Source organism: Phycodurus eques, chromosome 19 (assembly GCF_024500275.1).
Source record: "Phycodurus eques isolate BA_2022a chromosome 19, UOR_Pequ_1.1, whole genome shotgun sequence".
NCBI classification, from domain to species: domain Eukaryota; kingdom Metazoa; phylum Chordata; class Actinopteri; order Syngnathiformes; family Syngnathidae; genus Phycodurus; species Phycodurus eques.
The window spans coordinates 2,026,734-2,043,341 of NC_084543.1; the positions used below are offsets into that span (position 1 = coordinate 2,026,734).

The following is a 16,608-nucleotide window of genomic DNA, read 5'->3' on the forward strand; positions in this document are numbered from 1 at the left end:
TGACTATTAGGAGTGGAGCCTCGAAGCTACTTGTTATGCCCAGAGTCTAAAAAAATTGCATGCGAGCCCCCGGAAGGGCCACATGGATTTTATTTTCTCCGAGGAGGCTGCACTTCATCACCAAGATGCTAAATTACACTTAGAAGGATACATAGTGTGTATTATGTATGTGCCGCGTATCAGAAGCTTACACAGGGCTTTTGATGGCAAAATGATAATTTATTTACAGATATACAACTAAAAAAACACACCGTGAGATGCAGACTCACCGCATGGCTCGAGTTGAACATCAGTGGCTTTTTTACATGCCGTCTGCCATTCACTCCATGAACTGCATTATTTCTTACGATCGCGACATACGCAGTTTCTACTACCTACCGCGACACATACTCTGTTTATATCATAAATACACAGTTCGATTGTGGTGTCTGAACTTGTTCGATTCATTTCTGTCCCCCATAATTGACGTGACAAGCCGAGAGTCTGAAACAACTGAAAAGCTGCGCAGGTAAAATCCTAAGCAATGCAACACCGCCACCTACAGGGATCTGTTAGTCATTACAGGAATTTACAAACTTGATATTCACAGGCACGCTGGGCGAGACCCACTCCGTATCTGAAAATTGTATTTGACGAATATATACGTCTGTGGCAGTAAACGGTTCCATTCAAGTTGACGACCAGAAACAGCGAATGAGGTCATGTAAGACAAGCGTGTTAAGGATCCCCTATTCTTGTTTGTCTCAAAGTGGGAATACATCAATTCAGATTTTGTAATCCAGGAGGTAAAACCCAAAAAGGGATTTATTTTGCGCCCCGCGGGGTGACTCAGTACTTCCTTTTTGGATCGTTACGCTCATCACGGGCTTGTTTACTATGCGCGCTCTCTCGACAGTAAATAACATGAGGCCTTAAAGACACAAACTGCACTTCATTGTGCCAATGAGACGAGAAGACACAAAAGGAAATGTTCCTTTTTCCGCATGTCACCTTCGCCCCCTCGCTCTCATGCGATGTGTCTTTGCTTGAACTTGTTTGACGAGGTCTGGCAGGATCGCGTTTGGGTGTGCCCGTCTGCCTGTCTTGCGTGTGTGCACCGGTGTCACAAACACACTTTTTCACGTCCCGGCGTGGAAAGGCGTGACTGGAGTTTCAGATGACAGCTTGTCAGACGGAGGTCGGGTCGCAGGCGTCACGTGTCACGGCCTACAACAACTTGAACTCATTTCACCTCTGCCGCGACGTTAAGTAGGCGTCGGGAAAATGCGTTCATTGCGGTTTACGTGTGGCTTTTACGTGAACATTTAGGGTCAAAGTTTAGAAGTGGCATCGATAATCCAATCTGTTTCTGAAAACTACAGTAGACTCATTTTTTACGGACCCCCCGCCGTAGTCCAAACTTTGGATCACTCCCGCAGCCGGCCGGGCCGCTGAGTGACAACAGACCCGGCGGCTCGCTGTGCTACTGTATAACACACAGGGAAACTTGTTTTGACAGAACTCCAGGTGTCTCATTGTTGGCTCTGGCATGGTTCAACAGATTTACCAATTAGCACTGGGGAGGGTGGGGGCACAGGGAAGAGGAGGGGGGGACCGCAGGGAAGAAATACAACGGGCGATGGAGGAAGGGTCCAAAGGCTCCAAAAAGACATCTAAAATGTTCAAATAGTTATAACAAAATACCAGAATATTTAAAAAGGAATTATTTGAAAAAAATACCCAAATTGTATGGCAGATAAAAAAAAAAATGTAATTATTAAAATTATATCACAGATAAACAAACATAGACAAAAACACACACAGAAAAATACTAAAATATCAGAAAAGAAATCTGAAAATAATTGATAAAAAATACAGATGATGTTAAAAAAACACCAATATCAGGAAAAAATACAAAACGTTAGACAAAAATGAGAAAATAAAAAAATATTAGATGCAAAAAATATTTTAAAAAATATGATGTGGGGAAAAAAAATCACTGTAAATCAGTGCAAAAATTGAAAGTATGAAAAGAACAGACATACAATTTTAATGTATTGGACAAAAAAGACAATAATCCAAAAAACACAAAATTATACACACACACATCTATATATATATATACACACACACACACACTTTTTAGAAATAATTAGAAAAAATAGAATACTGTGAATACAAAACTATCCCAAAGATTTTTGGACAAAAATACAAATCTCAGGGAAAAAGAATACACAATATTTTACAAAAAAATACCATATGAGAAATGAATACTCAAATATTAGACAAAATGCACGATGAAAAAAATCACAAATATTAGGAAAAAATTAGAAGACAATACAGAAATATTACATTCAAAATAGCCCATAATTTGAAAATAATCCCCAAAATTTGTTTTGAAAATTAAATGAAAAAATATCACCGCCACCTGGGCTGCCGTCAGGTCTGACATCTTCTTCCTGCCTGTCTCAGTCTTTTACTTTATGTTCTTCTATGGTATCTGTTGTGACACGTACTAGATGGGAGAAATCGAAAGCTAGCTCCTCTCAGAATCGATAAATTAACAACATCCTTCAAATTCCAAACGCTAATACTCAGAGATTCCAAATGGCCCGTTTTGGACGCATTTTGTTCTGGGCAGTTGCCATCCCTTCCACCGTTAAACGCAAGTCGGAAATAGTCCGCAGTCCGGAGAGGTTCCTGACAAAATATCCAGAATTTTCCTGAGAGTTGACTATATGGGTTGTTCTCTCCGAATGTGAACCATAGCCGTAACCATACACAAACAAATATGGAGCATGCACGAACAAAAAGTAGACGAGAATCATTGTGAAATGCGGCGAAGAAGAAGCGAGACCTGGGGCTTGGTAACAATGCTTGTGTTAGGCACTCAGAGAGAAAAGAAAATGTCGCTTAATGTCTAGGAACGCGTCAATTGTCCGAATCAATGCTGAGCATTCGCAGCGACGTCGGGGTCAGGGTTCTTCAGGGTTGTGATTGCATTGCATGCCTTGTTCAAGTCGTCAAAGCGCCGTTTTCACAACACAGTTCTATTAATTGCCATCTAGAAACCACTGGAACCACTTGTTTTTTTTTCAATATATTCATTTCCCCGCCCCCCTTTTTTTGTTCTGTTTTTTTTTTTTAGGGGAACCATCCCGAAAAATGCTTATTGGCGGTTTATCCCTGCTTGGTCAAGAATTTCTAGGGGTTAAAAAAAAAAGAAAAAAAATTCTCATTGCAATCGATATGGGCGTCAATTATCCGCAGATTTTCGCTATTCGCGGTCCAGCCTCGTCCCTATCGCCCGTGAATAGCGGGGTCCACTCTATAGCTTGAAACTGTTTTTCACCATGTCAGTTTTCCTGGTTTAAAATTTTTGCGGTGTGTCGAAAACACGTCCTGCCGGTGCCAAAGAGTACTTTTTCTATGACACTGCATTAACGGTTAGGTTTAAGGCCAAGCCCAATATATGATTTTAAAGCAAACTTTCCTCAACCTTTTAAGTTGCGGACGCCTCTCCCCCAGTCACGCCGCCAGTTTATAGCCAATAAAGACATCCTAGCATTGTATTTATTCATTGTTTTTGTGGGATTTTTAATCATGGGCATCACGGTTTAGCAATCCCTAATTTAAAGAATGGTCGATTTCATCGATCACAACAGTGGTTGAAGAGTCTGAGGATTAGAATGTGTGCTATTTTTAAAATGACTCTAAAATTGTTTAGTACACATTGAAGTCAACATGGCAACTGAATTTTTGCCACCGGAGATGGGAAAATATTTGAATTCCTCAAGGAACAATTTCAAGTTGTGCATGAATACACCGTCCCAGTCAAATGTGAATGGCGCTGTCGAATGCTGAGTGATTCCAGAGAGCACTTAAGCTGCCTGGAATTCTTGTTTGCAGCCCCCCCCTTATAAAGGGAGAGGAGAGGGGCTTTTCTTTGAGCGTTTGCAGGGCTGGATGCCGGGTACCTGCTCAATTCTTTTATTTTTTTATTTTATTTTTTTTAGGCGTCTGCAGTTGGGTCCCCACCGTCACGCTGCCGGTGTATTCCGAACAATGCTTTCAGGTTGACCAGGCCAACAAGAACCAGACTAAAGCTCCCCCCAATTTATTTGATTTTTGTTCCTCTCTGCAGTTCCGAGTCAAACCTGCCTGAACTCCATTTCGGATTTGTTTGGCTCCCTTTGGACGTATGCCTTGTTGTTGGGTTCCCAGTCCGTCCGTCCCCCCGTCCCCCCCCCCCCCCCCCCCCCCCACCCCACCCCACCCTAATGTTCCGTCTTCCAAGTCTGTGAAGTTGTTGGCGTGCCAGGCTCGGGCCTTTTGTTTTGGAAGGAATCCGATGCGAGGCATATTTTCATCTCTGCGTGCTTCCCCGTTCCTGTCCTGGAAGTTTTGGGGAGTCTTGAGTGAGACGGGTGATGATGCGATGAGACGGCGCACGCATACCTGTGCAGGTGTGCACATGCTCAGCCAGTCACTCATCGTAAACCTACCGGTGTTACCGCGGCGTTGCCAAAAAGAAATGCATAATTTGCGAATAGGAGGGGCGTGGGCTAAAACTTTATATACGCTTGCATAATTGACCGCAAACCAAATGCTCAACATATGACTCAACTTTATAGAGCACTTTTAAAAAATCACCAGCTCTACAAAATACGTGAAAGTAGAAAAATATTACGTGTAAATGATTTCCAAAGAAATATTGGAAAATATTGCAAAATCTCAGATTAAAAAAAAATACACAAACTACATATTAGACACAAAATACCTAAAATAGGAATATTATGACAAAAATGTATGTAATAATATAATCAAAATATATCATCATACTGTAAATTTCACAAAAAAATATATTCAAAAAGAATACTAACCATCTGATAAAAATACTAAATTATTAGATGGAAAATTTGTCAGCGAAATACAAAAATAATGACAGATTTTTCATAAAAAAATGCTAAAATATTTCAAGAAAATAAAACAGCTGACAAAAATATAAAAAAATATTATATGAAAAATACACACGTGACAAAAAAAATCTAATCCCCCCCCAAAAATATTTTAAATAATATTTTGACAGAAATATCAGAAAATAACTAAAATAATTGACAAAGAATCCCCACAAATATGACTAATGTTCAGGTAGTTGTATAAAAATGAAGTACTTGAAGATGCTGTTTTCATTAAAAAAAAAAAAAAAAACAGCAGGGGGAGAGTGTGACGGGGTGAAAAGGAGACTTGGATTTGGCGAGATTAAGGGGGATCATCTTGCTTGATGGCTCAATCCTGACGCCATATCGGGGGATACGTCCAAACTAATAACAGGAGACTTGTGAAAGATTCTGAGAAGTGCATGCTGGGTAAAAAAGAAACGAGCCTGCCACGGAAGTGGCGGCGCAATCATCTGCGCTGTCGAAAAAGCAGCCTACCGTTCGTTCATTATTAACATTACCTAAACGCATTATTGGTGTATTTATTCATTCATTTGTCTTTTAACATCCTCCTAGAGTTAGCTGAGCTGCGCCTAAGCACTAGTTTGCGTGACAGTTGTGTGAAATATTAAAATAAAAAGCCTCGGCGGTGTGATTGGAGCTTGACAGAAGCCACGTTATCCAGTCCAGGCTCATTAGCGGACAATAAAAAGCGATGATGTCGAATCGGCGGACACTTTTACCAGCAATCTTCTCACTCTTCAAGCTAATCTTGCTCGTATTTGTTGCGTTTTTTTTTTTTCCCACCAGCGGGTATTTTAATGGGAACTTTTGGCAGTGTCTCCATCTTGCGTTGGAACGTCAGACAAGTTGAGTGGCTCGCGAGGCAAAAGGGGGCCGTGCTGATTGGTGTGTAGCGAGGCGTGGCTAAATCAACTGGCGGCATGAATAGCTGGCTTGATGCTGGCAGGCATTCACTGGGAATCTATGGCAGATTCTTCCTTCAGCGGCGAGGTGGGGACGGGGAGTGGGGGCGGGGGGGCCTGGGATAACGAAGGCGGGAGATAGGCCCGGCCCATGCTTCCTTGAAGCGTGACTTCCCTTTTGCTTTGTTGTGTTGCTGCAATTTAGCCTCACTTTTTTTTCTTCTATGCAGCATTTGTAATGTCTCATTGTTACTCGACTTGATTCATTGCACGCCGAGATGTTTTTGTCTAATACATCTGTTGGTTGGTCTTGTACAAGAATAACTGTTTAAATCTCTGGAGAATTTTCAGTACTGTATCGGTATAGTACGTACCCACTGACGTGCTATTGATTAATTCATTATTGATGGGAGAGTTAGGGGCTAGGGTTTGAGTTTGGCTCGGGTTAAGTGTTGGGATAAGGTAAGAGGTAGTAGGCTTACATTTCATTGCTGTCGGGCGGACACCTCGTACCAAATATGGTACAATTTGACACAAATCAAGACCATTGGTCTATCGCCACGTCGTCTCTTATTTGTACGCGTCATAAACTCATTTCAATGGTTGAAAATCCCTTGAACAAATCTATTGACTCTCTTGAACGCTTGAACTGTCTTGAGACTCCGCCTCTCCCCTCACTCTGCCGGAGCCGTGTGGATTTTTATTGCCTCAAGATTAAAAGCCTGCATGTATTTTTTTTTGACACTTCTTTGAAGAAGTTTTTGGGAAGATGATTTAACAACAATCGTTTGCTTTTGTGAAGCATGAACGCAGACTTTGATGTGGATGGCTGGCACTGGCTGACAGCGTAATAAATTATCTTATTTTTAAATTTGTTTCAGAAGTGTGTATGTACCTCGTAACCCATCACATTAACTAGTAGCCAAGAAGCTCTCAGTTTTAAAAAAGTTTGGGGTTATGGATTGGGTGTAGGCTCATGGGTTAGGGTTGCAGTGGGGTTTTTAGGTTTTGGATTTAGGGGTTAGGGTTAAGCTCGTTCATTTTGTGTCGACACTCATTTCAAAATACCCGATGAAAGCTGTTTACTCTCACTTCACTCCTAAATCTCCAGGACAAAAATTGGCTTCCTCAATGCAGGGAATTGACGAGGCGGCCAGATGACTCCGCTCGACAAGCTTCCTTTGGCCCGCGCGGCGGTCGCTAATGCGAAGCACATGCTCGCCCACCGAGCATCTGCATGGGCCGCACACCTGTTTAAACGCTCTTTGACCTTGCCGCCATAAATCCGGGCGCGGTAACGCCAGAGGCAGGCCGGCTGAGAGCGGGGGTCAAGTTGGAACGGTTGTAATCCTCCTTGAACAGAATGTCGTCCTTGTGTTTGGCCAGGCATTACCGCATGTTTGAGTGTGTGTCACGAGGACGAGGACAGATTGCGAGTCGTGCAATTCTTGCGCTCTGCATACAAATGTGCGCGTTCGTGTGTAATCACCTGGCCGCCTGCCGCCGAGGCCCTCTGGAGCTTCGGGTTCCGGACAAAATACGCGTTCTGGCGAGGCTCAGATGAGGTCACAGGGGAAGCTGTAAGCGTATCCTCACGTCCACTTCTGTGGTTTAACACAGGAATATATGATTTAGGGTAGTACCTCGACTGTGAGTTTTTCCATGTTGCGAGCCATAGCTCGGTCAGCTCCTTTATTTGTTGTATTTTGTCTTGTAATCATCTGAAAAAAAAGAATCTTACAAAACATGCTAATTGCAATTTATATTTGGAGGTCAGTATGGTAGTCGGTCGGCATATTTCTCAGAACATCTTGGGTTAATTCTGACTTTTGTTACGACATTTTTGGTATGCGCCTCAAATTTTGAGGTTCTGTACTACATATTAACAGCTTTTTGTGGTCCTTGAATCATCCTAAAAAAAAATAGTAAAACGTGCTAATTGTAATTCAAGGTCGCCGATTATAGCATCTCACCGATAAATCAAATCAACATCGACTTCTTTGTCCTGAATCATAGCTTGGGTAATGTAAGAATTTGTGTTCATGTACAGCAATGTTCCTTTTCATTTATCGGCCAATATATCGGTTGTCAGCCAATATATAAGCTTTTTTATTTTAAGCTCCCATTATCTGTTTTGCCCCCCAAAAATCCCATATCGTTCAGGTTCTAACTGTAATATTTTTACATATTGATGTCTGTATGGCCGTCGGTAGGCAGATTTCTCTGAAGATTTGGGGTGTTGCTGACATTTTCTATGACTTCCGATATGGGCCTCAATTTTTCAGGTCACGTGCAACATATTGACAGCCAATGTTAAACAAACAAAATGTGATGATTATTCAAGCGTTATTTCACCGAATCGCTTGCCTGCGTTGCATAGTATTCTAAAAATCGATGATTTCCTGGAGCATTTTTTGCAGGAAAGACAAAGTTTTCGACTAGCAGAAAGCCTTCTTAGCGCTTCATAAGTCGTTCCTTCAGCTGATTTGCCGTCTATCGCATGTCGACGAGGCCATTTTAATTGCGTCTCATCAGCACCGACGGCTGCAAAACAGAAGTGGGGACTCCGCCGTGGAGCCTTAGCACATGAAAGGCTCGCTCCTTCTACAAGTCGCCCCGGCTTCAGAGAGCCAGAAAAGGCGATTGGTGTGCCGCTGCGGATTCCCTGCCGGAATGAGTTTGATGGGCTAATTGTAGCCCCCAGTGGACACGGACGCACATCACAGCAGACGAGCGGACAGTGAAAGTGACAGTGAAGTTTTTTCCCCTCCTTTCCTTGAATGTACCGACGTGTATCAGTCTTTCTCCGTTTTGTTTTCTCATTTTAGTGCTGTAGGCCTCACGGTGACACTTTCTCTGGGCCATCGGACAGCAGGAATCCTATCCGCGATTCCTTTATGGTCACTGCATCTAATCAGCCCCGCAGACCTTTTTGGAGGTTGCACAATGTCCGGAAAAGAAAAACAATGCAGTGCGCAACGGCAACACTAACTGGTCTCGCTGTAGTGCTGATCAAAAAGGCTGTGTCCATCTTTTGAGCTTGTTTCTCTTGTTGTTTTTTGCATCAAAAAGAAATCAATATCCAAAACTTCTGAGTGCGTGTATCAGTTTGTCCTCCTGTTTCTATTTAGCGTCATGCCACGGGAGTAAAAAAGATGGTTAAAAGGAGGGGAGGGCACAAGGAGACGACACCGGCTCGGAAAATCGATGGGAGGGAACTCTCTCCTGTCCGCGCATGGAAACGGCGCTACGGGAGGGGAAACAAGTTGTGAATGTGGAAAAATGTCTTTTTTTCTTTTTTTAATACCCAGAGAGACAACATCTGAACATCATTTGAAAAGAGTTCTTTTGGTGAGGTTGACTTGTGCGGTTAAGCTTTGTTTTATCCGAGTGTGCACCAGCGCGTGTACAAGTAGCTGTCTTTTGAAAGACTCCTCGTGGCGCGTTCGAGGATGCTCAGTGGACACGCATGCCCTGCAGGAGGCAGAATTATGAATACAACATGAGTAAACCCACACCTACGTACGTGCTATTAAAATTGTACTTGCCTGTGAAAGCGTCCTTCGCTGCGTAAAGCATTGAAAGAGGTTGCCCTTATGGCAGTCACATAAAAAGGCCATCGGTTTGATGATTCATTTTATTGTGCCGCTGAATTCAGAGGTAATGACAGATACACAATTTGCGTCAACAGATTTGGATGAAACTTCCTGGGGGCCATCTTGGAATAGAACACTTTTATCTTGCATTTTGTTGTCTTACGCTTCCTAAAAACAAGGTACATACCTGACCGTGATTTTCGGCGCACTGTTAGCTTAGCTTGTTCTTTTTTACAGTTTCCCGGCAATGTGGGAACGTTGCTGGCTCCCACAGGCCACCATCAGTACTACGCCAAGTCACGTTTGATCGATTATTTTTATGGTCACGTCAGTTTAAAAATCTTTTCTTTTGCAGGTCACCGATAAGACTCAGAATCAACTGTAATCAGCCTCATTCTGCAATGATTTGCACACTGTTCCTGGACCCTTTTGGCAGGCTTTTTATTTTTTAATTTATTTAAAAAAATAAAAAAATAAAAAAAATGTAACGCAGCAGCTGCGAACAAAGAGGCCAATAGCGCGCGCAAACTCGAAACACAATTCCCAGCCCGAGCCGTGAATGCCATTCAGTCGACTGGTGGAGTGATGGTATCGAGTTGCCTGCTGCAGATGGGGTGCTGTGGGGGGGTCAGCGTGACTGGCACAGTTGGCACCCTGGCACTCGGATGCGTCGACTGAAGGGGCGGCGGTGATGCGCCTTCGGCTTTCGTATTGTCGCCGTTTCCTGTTTTGAAAGCCATGAAGGAGCAAAATTTCCTCGCAGATGAAAAGGCCCGTGCTTTTGAAACGTGTCCAAGCGCAAATGTGGAAAAGAGGGGGAATGAGAGCTGATCTGTAAACATCTCTATCGAGGGGTCGACGGAAAAGGAATATTGTGAGGAGTTGGAGGAGGAGGGGTGGAAATGATACATTCATTTGCCTTCTTCTTCTTCCTTTTTTTTGTTTTTGATTCGCTGATGAAAGCGACGCGGCGGTTTTTGTTCCCAGCCAGCTGTATTGCGCTATTCAGCTTACGGGGGGCACGGAATGACACGCACAGCCACCACCCACTTAACCCCCTTCCGAAAAAATGCTTTGTGACATCTGCATCCACACATCTCCGCATTCACTGCAGCCGGCGAGTATTTATAGAGTGATTTGTTTTGTAACCCTGCTGCTCTGATCATTAAAAAAAAAAAAAAAAAAAGGCGCTTTAAAGTCTTCTTTATTTTTATTTTTCTCGTGCTCCTTTTTGACAGCCGAGGTTACGCGACCTGCCAAGACAGCGGGCGACACCGGTTTCACCGACTCTCACTGGCTGTCACGTGTGTTTTGTGCCTGTTCAGCTGCTGCGTTGCCGGAGAGTTGCCTCTTTTTTTCCTTGTCGTCTTCCCTCGGCTACCCCCTCACTGGCCGGTCTGCGCCTCTTACTTAATAAAAGGCTCTAATTGAGCTTAATTGTAGCCTTCAGGCGCTGTCAAAAGAAGTGTCGCTAAACAAACTGCAGCAAGCCAGCCGGTCCACGACAGCGCGGTGGCCTCAAATCCAGACCGTTTACAGATAAGTCACAAATTCCAAAGGGGATTTAGTCTGAAAAGCCGCATGCGATTTCGAGGAAACTTCCCGCCACCCAACCCGAAATAGTCTACCGTCCTGGCGTCCTCTCTTCGCCGTATCGCAGTTCAGTTCAGTTTTGAAATCGCACGTATAAAATTTTATATAGAGGATTTTTCACTGCTACATTGGGATTTTGCGCTAATCATTTTTTCCTCTCTTATAAGCAATAAGCACGAGCCAAGAAGAGAGAGTGCGTAAAAGACAATGTCCGAAGTTTGTGATCAAAAAGAAGATAGTCTAATGTGTCTACTGCAAAACAGAACGGGGTTACACAACCCCACGGTAAACATAGTTTACTAACTTAATATAGCCTACCACCGCTGGTTAGAACAACTTTTAATCCCTCAACGATAGACACAGCCACCCGCACACTTTCAATTGCTTTATTGAACAAACTGTAACAAAATAAACACGTAACAAGCACATTCATACATTAACGGGTTAGCCCGTTAAGAGCCAGGCAACTCTACACTCTCATCCGCTGACTCCCACATCACACAACAGGCCAGGCTCCGCCTATTAAGGCCACACACACACACACATTCAAAGTCACAGATACAACAGTGTAAAGCATGAAGATGGGGACCCCAAGTGGACAAAAATAATATCTGCACCTCTCATGCATATTTTCTATTGGTATAATGTACACAGCTTTAAAGTATACTTATATACTATATAATATAATATATACATACATGCAAATCAGTCGGTCGCCTTTTGGCGGAATTCGCCAATTTGAACTCAAAATAGGCCATTTCCGTGAATCGTACAGATCCAATGAGTTTTTCCTGGTGGGTCGCTGTCGTCATCATAGGCTGTTTCATACTCAAGTTCACCAATCAAACGACGCAAGTCGCATGTCACATGACCTCACACAACGTCTTCTATTGGGCTTCCCGGGCCAGCCCGGCTGATTGTCGTGCCTACGCGGTAGCCGTTTTGGGAAGGTCGTCGTTACCATGAAGGCAACGGCGTGCTACTCTTGTTTACATTAGACGAACAAAAACAACAGCTTCCGTGTATTATCGTATTTGTCTGGCACTGTCTGCCCAAACGGGCAAATTGTTTGACAGCACAGTAGTGCGGTTAGGATATCTGCTTCGCACTCAGGACATTCAGGTTCGAATCCGGGTTTTCTCCGGGTACTCTGGCTTTCGCCCACATTTCAAAAGATGTATTTTAGGTTAATTGCAGACTCTAAATTGTTTGTAAATGCGAGTGGTTGTGTGTCTGTACGTGCACTGCGATTTTTATGCTAGTTAATGGTTGATTAAAAAAGACAAAAAGCAAAATTGTTTTGAATTATTTCATTAGCTTTTCGATAAAATCTGATTTTTGTGTAAACAAATTCTCCATTTTATTTTAAGGCCATATCGCTCAGCGAGGGTCTTTGCTTTTATGGAATAAAGCCCGGCTTGCCTTTTCTGCTGGCAGCAGCTGAAGTAGCACTCCCACACCCCTGCAGCAGCGCCACCTTGGGGGGGCGACGGTGCAACGGGACCGGTCTAATTCCAGCAGAGAGGTGGGGCCAGGCACTCGCCATGCGGGCCTTTGCTGGGTCGCTGAGCATTATCGATGGAGAGCTGCAGATGCGATTGAGTCACTGAGACGGCACAGCCCCATAACCTGCGTATGTGCGCGTGTGAATGAAATGGTGGTGACCCCTAAAAGCTGCGACCCATGAGGAAAAAGGGAGGAGATAATCACACTGAGCTGCACGTCTTTGGGGGGGGGGGCGTTTGTTCTCTCTCTTCTCTACCTTGTGAGGTCTTAATCCAGCACAGCCTGCTGCTCTCCGTTTTCACAATACGTTTGCTTTTTCTTCGCAAAACGGCAAACTGTGACGGCTCCTACGAGCAAAATAAACCCAGCGTGTGTGTGCTTTATTGCGCAGACGTGTAATAATGTCCCCGTAAAAATCAAGACGGGAAGGGCCTCATTTTCTGCCTTCTCAGAGAAGAGGCATAATTAAGATATACAGCCGACTGAATATATAGACTGAAAATATAGAGGAGAAGACCAGTGGCAGCCTGTGGTTTTCATCTTTGGCTCTTTGGCTGCAGACGATGTGCGAGTGTGTGTATCTTTGTTGGTTGTGTTTTTGTAGTCTGAGCAGCGTGCTATAAAATGCTAGCGACGAGAGCGTTTGCCTCTCGCAGTGTCGGGGTCAGCGCCAGCCAAGTGTTAGTACGTGTATGTGAACACGTATGCATAGTTTGAAAGCATGTGTGGCTGTGACAGGTTTTTGACGTGTAGTCAGAACTCGGGATGTCCCGATCACAAATTATTATTATTATTTTTTTTGCACCGGAGTCAGTCACTTGATTTCGAGTCTCTGCCAATACCGAGTCTCGATCTGATACGTCGGCAATGCAGTAGGCAATTTGTATATGTGTTTGAAGTGTCAGGTTTTTGGTGTGTATTGGGTATGTTAGTTTGTGTGTATGTGTTAGATCTGTTGTATTTAATGGGGACGTGACAAAACTGACCCATGTGGGGTCCTCGTGTTTGTGTGTGTGTGTATGCGTCAGGATTTTGAGTCTTGTGGCAGGTCTGCATATTAGGATGTGTAAACATTTTGGGTTTTTCATGCATGACAAAACAAGGGTATTTCAAATTCTGGCCACACACACACATTCAAAGTCACAGATACTACAGTGTAAAGCATGAGGATGGGGACCCCAAGTGGACAAAAATAATATCTGCACCTCTCGTGCATATTTTCTATTGGTATGATGTACACAGCTTTAAAATATACTTATGCCGTCCATTTTTTAGCGGTCCATGGCATATGCTAAAAATAACCTGCAAATAAATATCATAAAAAAAATAATAACAAAAGTGCCGTGGTGGGTGACGGCGTGAAAAGTGGCAGAAATGATATGAACGACCGTATTTGAACATGCATATGTTTTTGTGTTTTTCAAATACGTTCAAAAATGAAGGAGGCAAATGTGCATTAGGCTCAAGATGTTCAAGTGCGTACGCATGTGTGTGTGGTTTTTGGTTCACAACCTGGACATAATGCTGCACAGAAAGTTACAAATTGGAAGTTCTTGTCCTTTGACGCTATAAAATGGCAGCGTGGCTATTGTGGCGATCAGCCGGGACGCTTTGACCGCGCGCACACACACGCACTTTCCCGCACACGCCTCAGTTGTTTAAGGGCTTTGTCAATTCCTAATGATAACTATCCATCAATAGGTGGGGCGGCAATGAAGACGGAATGAATCGGTCGGTCGGTAATTACGCCGCGAGGGCGATCGAGCAGCCAGCCGTACGTCGACGCATTCGCACTCGATTGCGAGGTCGCTTAGTCGCTGCAGATCCACATCATGTAGTTCCTAATGGCAAGCGAAGGGGTCTCGTCGTCATTTCAAGCCTTACTGTTAAAAACAAAAGAGGTAAAAACACAAAGCCATCCATCAACCCTACCCTCTCGCCACGAGGAGCTAAAATTGGGCTGAAGTGTTTGTTTATTAAAGGCGTCCAGGAAATTGACTTCATTTCGCAGGGAAGAAGTACATCACTCGGCCCAATTAACCTCACCTCAGCTCGTTAAAAATCTCGCCTTTCAAGGCCCTCCGAGCGGCGACCCGTCCGCCAATGCGGCGCACGTGAAAGCGCAAATTTGTCAAAAGTGTTAAAGGTTATTTGGAAAGGTATGATGTGATATGATATGATAGCGCGGAGTAATCTGGACTCTTTCGAGACTCGGAGGCTTAGGAACAGGATCTCAAAGTCGACCCCTCGGGCCAAGGTCGACGTGGCTGCGAATACGTCAACATCTGCGGATGTAAAGTTGACTTTACAAGTGGAAATTTTGTGGCTAGGGCAAAGTTAATTGTTCAGCATGTAAAGTGTCTGCTGGTGCTTTCTACTACCCCCCCCCCCCCCCCACCCCCCAATTATCATTGAAAGTCCATTTGCGTTGTTCGTCTTGACCTCGGAAGTACGCTGCAATAATTGCGCATTCCTGCCTTTTTGTTTGCTTGTCATTTTGATATTAAGCCTGATAATGGGTTGATAGCCTGGAGAGGCTCTCTCCAGCCAGCGCGCACTCCACTTTTGTTTGCTCAGACACTGTGCGCACTTGTCAAACAGTCTGTTTTTTTTTTCCCGGTCAAATAATTACAATCCAAATCATTTCAAATAGGAGTGCGCCATTTGGCCATTTCGTAAGTGATCTAATCTTAAAACACACACGCTCGAGATGATCAAGTCCGTCGTGGCGGCGACCTGACACACATTTAGGGTTCGTCTGGGGGTGAACTACTAACGTGCGAAGATTGACACACGCGCAAACACATTCAAAGCGAAGCCCTCCACCACGATAAGGAGATGGCTCGAGGCATTATTAAAATGACAAAAAACAAACAAAAAAAATCAAATTGGGGAGAAATCGCAATTTATTCAACCCGAGTTATGTGAATTTTACAGATGACTACAGCATAACAGTTGTACTTGTTAAAATGTTTTCTTCTGAGTCAAAATGGAAGGCCTTTTGTCTCGGCGAGCGTATTGCTTACAAGCCTATTGTCTTGTCGTTAGCCAGAAGGCAAACTGCAGCCCGAAATCTGATTAGCCTCCATTATAAAGAGTGATATTTTCATCCCGCTGATTCTCGGCACCGCGTCCCAGCATCGGGCCGCTTAATACCGGGAAAAAGCCCGCTCTTTTGACAGATAGTAGATACTCCCCACCGTGGCTTGTTTGGACGTTCGCTGTCTTTAGTGTCACGCAAGGAGCAAGACGGGTAAGAAAATAAAAAGCATCGGAATAATGTCAAAAGATCAGGAATCAATGGGCCGGGGGAATGCGATACGTCTTCCCTCCGCCGTGAAAGTTGCTTTTGTTCGGGCCCCTCGGAGATGTAACTCAAGCATAAGGAAGCGTCTGACAATAGTGGGATTTGGCCACCAAAAATAGCCTTTTACTTAAAGATTACGGCTTCATTGAGTTACGCCTTTGTCAGCGACGGGTGGCGGGAGGCTTCAGATTTCGTATTTTAATGAAAGACGCAGCCACCGATCGATGGCACGGTGAAACACTAGATTAAATTAAATGAAACGGCACTACTGAATCTTCTAATACTGTTGATAAATTGTATTTTTTGTATTGAAATGTAATTTTCTTGAATGTAACACTACATTTTGTGCTGAATTTGTATTTTTATGAATGCAGATTATTTTTAAACTCTACACTTCAAGCCATATTTAATTTAGAATTAATATTTTCATTGTGTGTAATTTCCAAAACAAATCATAATCAAAAGTTAATTTGCAATAATAAAAAAAAAGATTTAAAAATGATTACAATCAAAGTTCCGCTTAAAATGTTTAAATGGTGTTATTATATATTTATTTTTTATGCATAAATATAGTATGCATAGTAATTTAATGTTTCATTTCCCCAAATTTTATAAAAGTTTAAAATGATAGAAATCAGTTTAATTTGTCCATCCCCCAAAATGACAGTTTTTGTTTCTAACATTGTATATTTCAAAGAAAACAATATAGACTTGAATTAAAAGCTAAAAATGTCTAATAATTTGTAAAACAATAAATCTTC

General features: G+C 43.2%; 1 protein-coding gene across 27 annotated transcripts in view; it reads left to right on the forward strand.

Moving 5' to 3' along the window:
- Positions 1-16,608, forward strand: part of tcf7l2 (transcription factor 7 like 2) — a 100,098-nt gene that overhangs the window by 45,546 nt on the left and 37,944 nt on the right. The window lies entirely within an intron of this gene.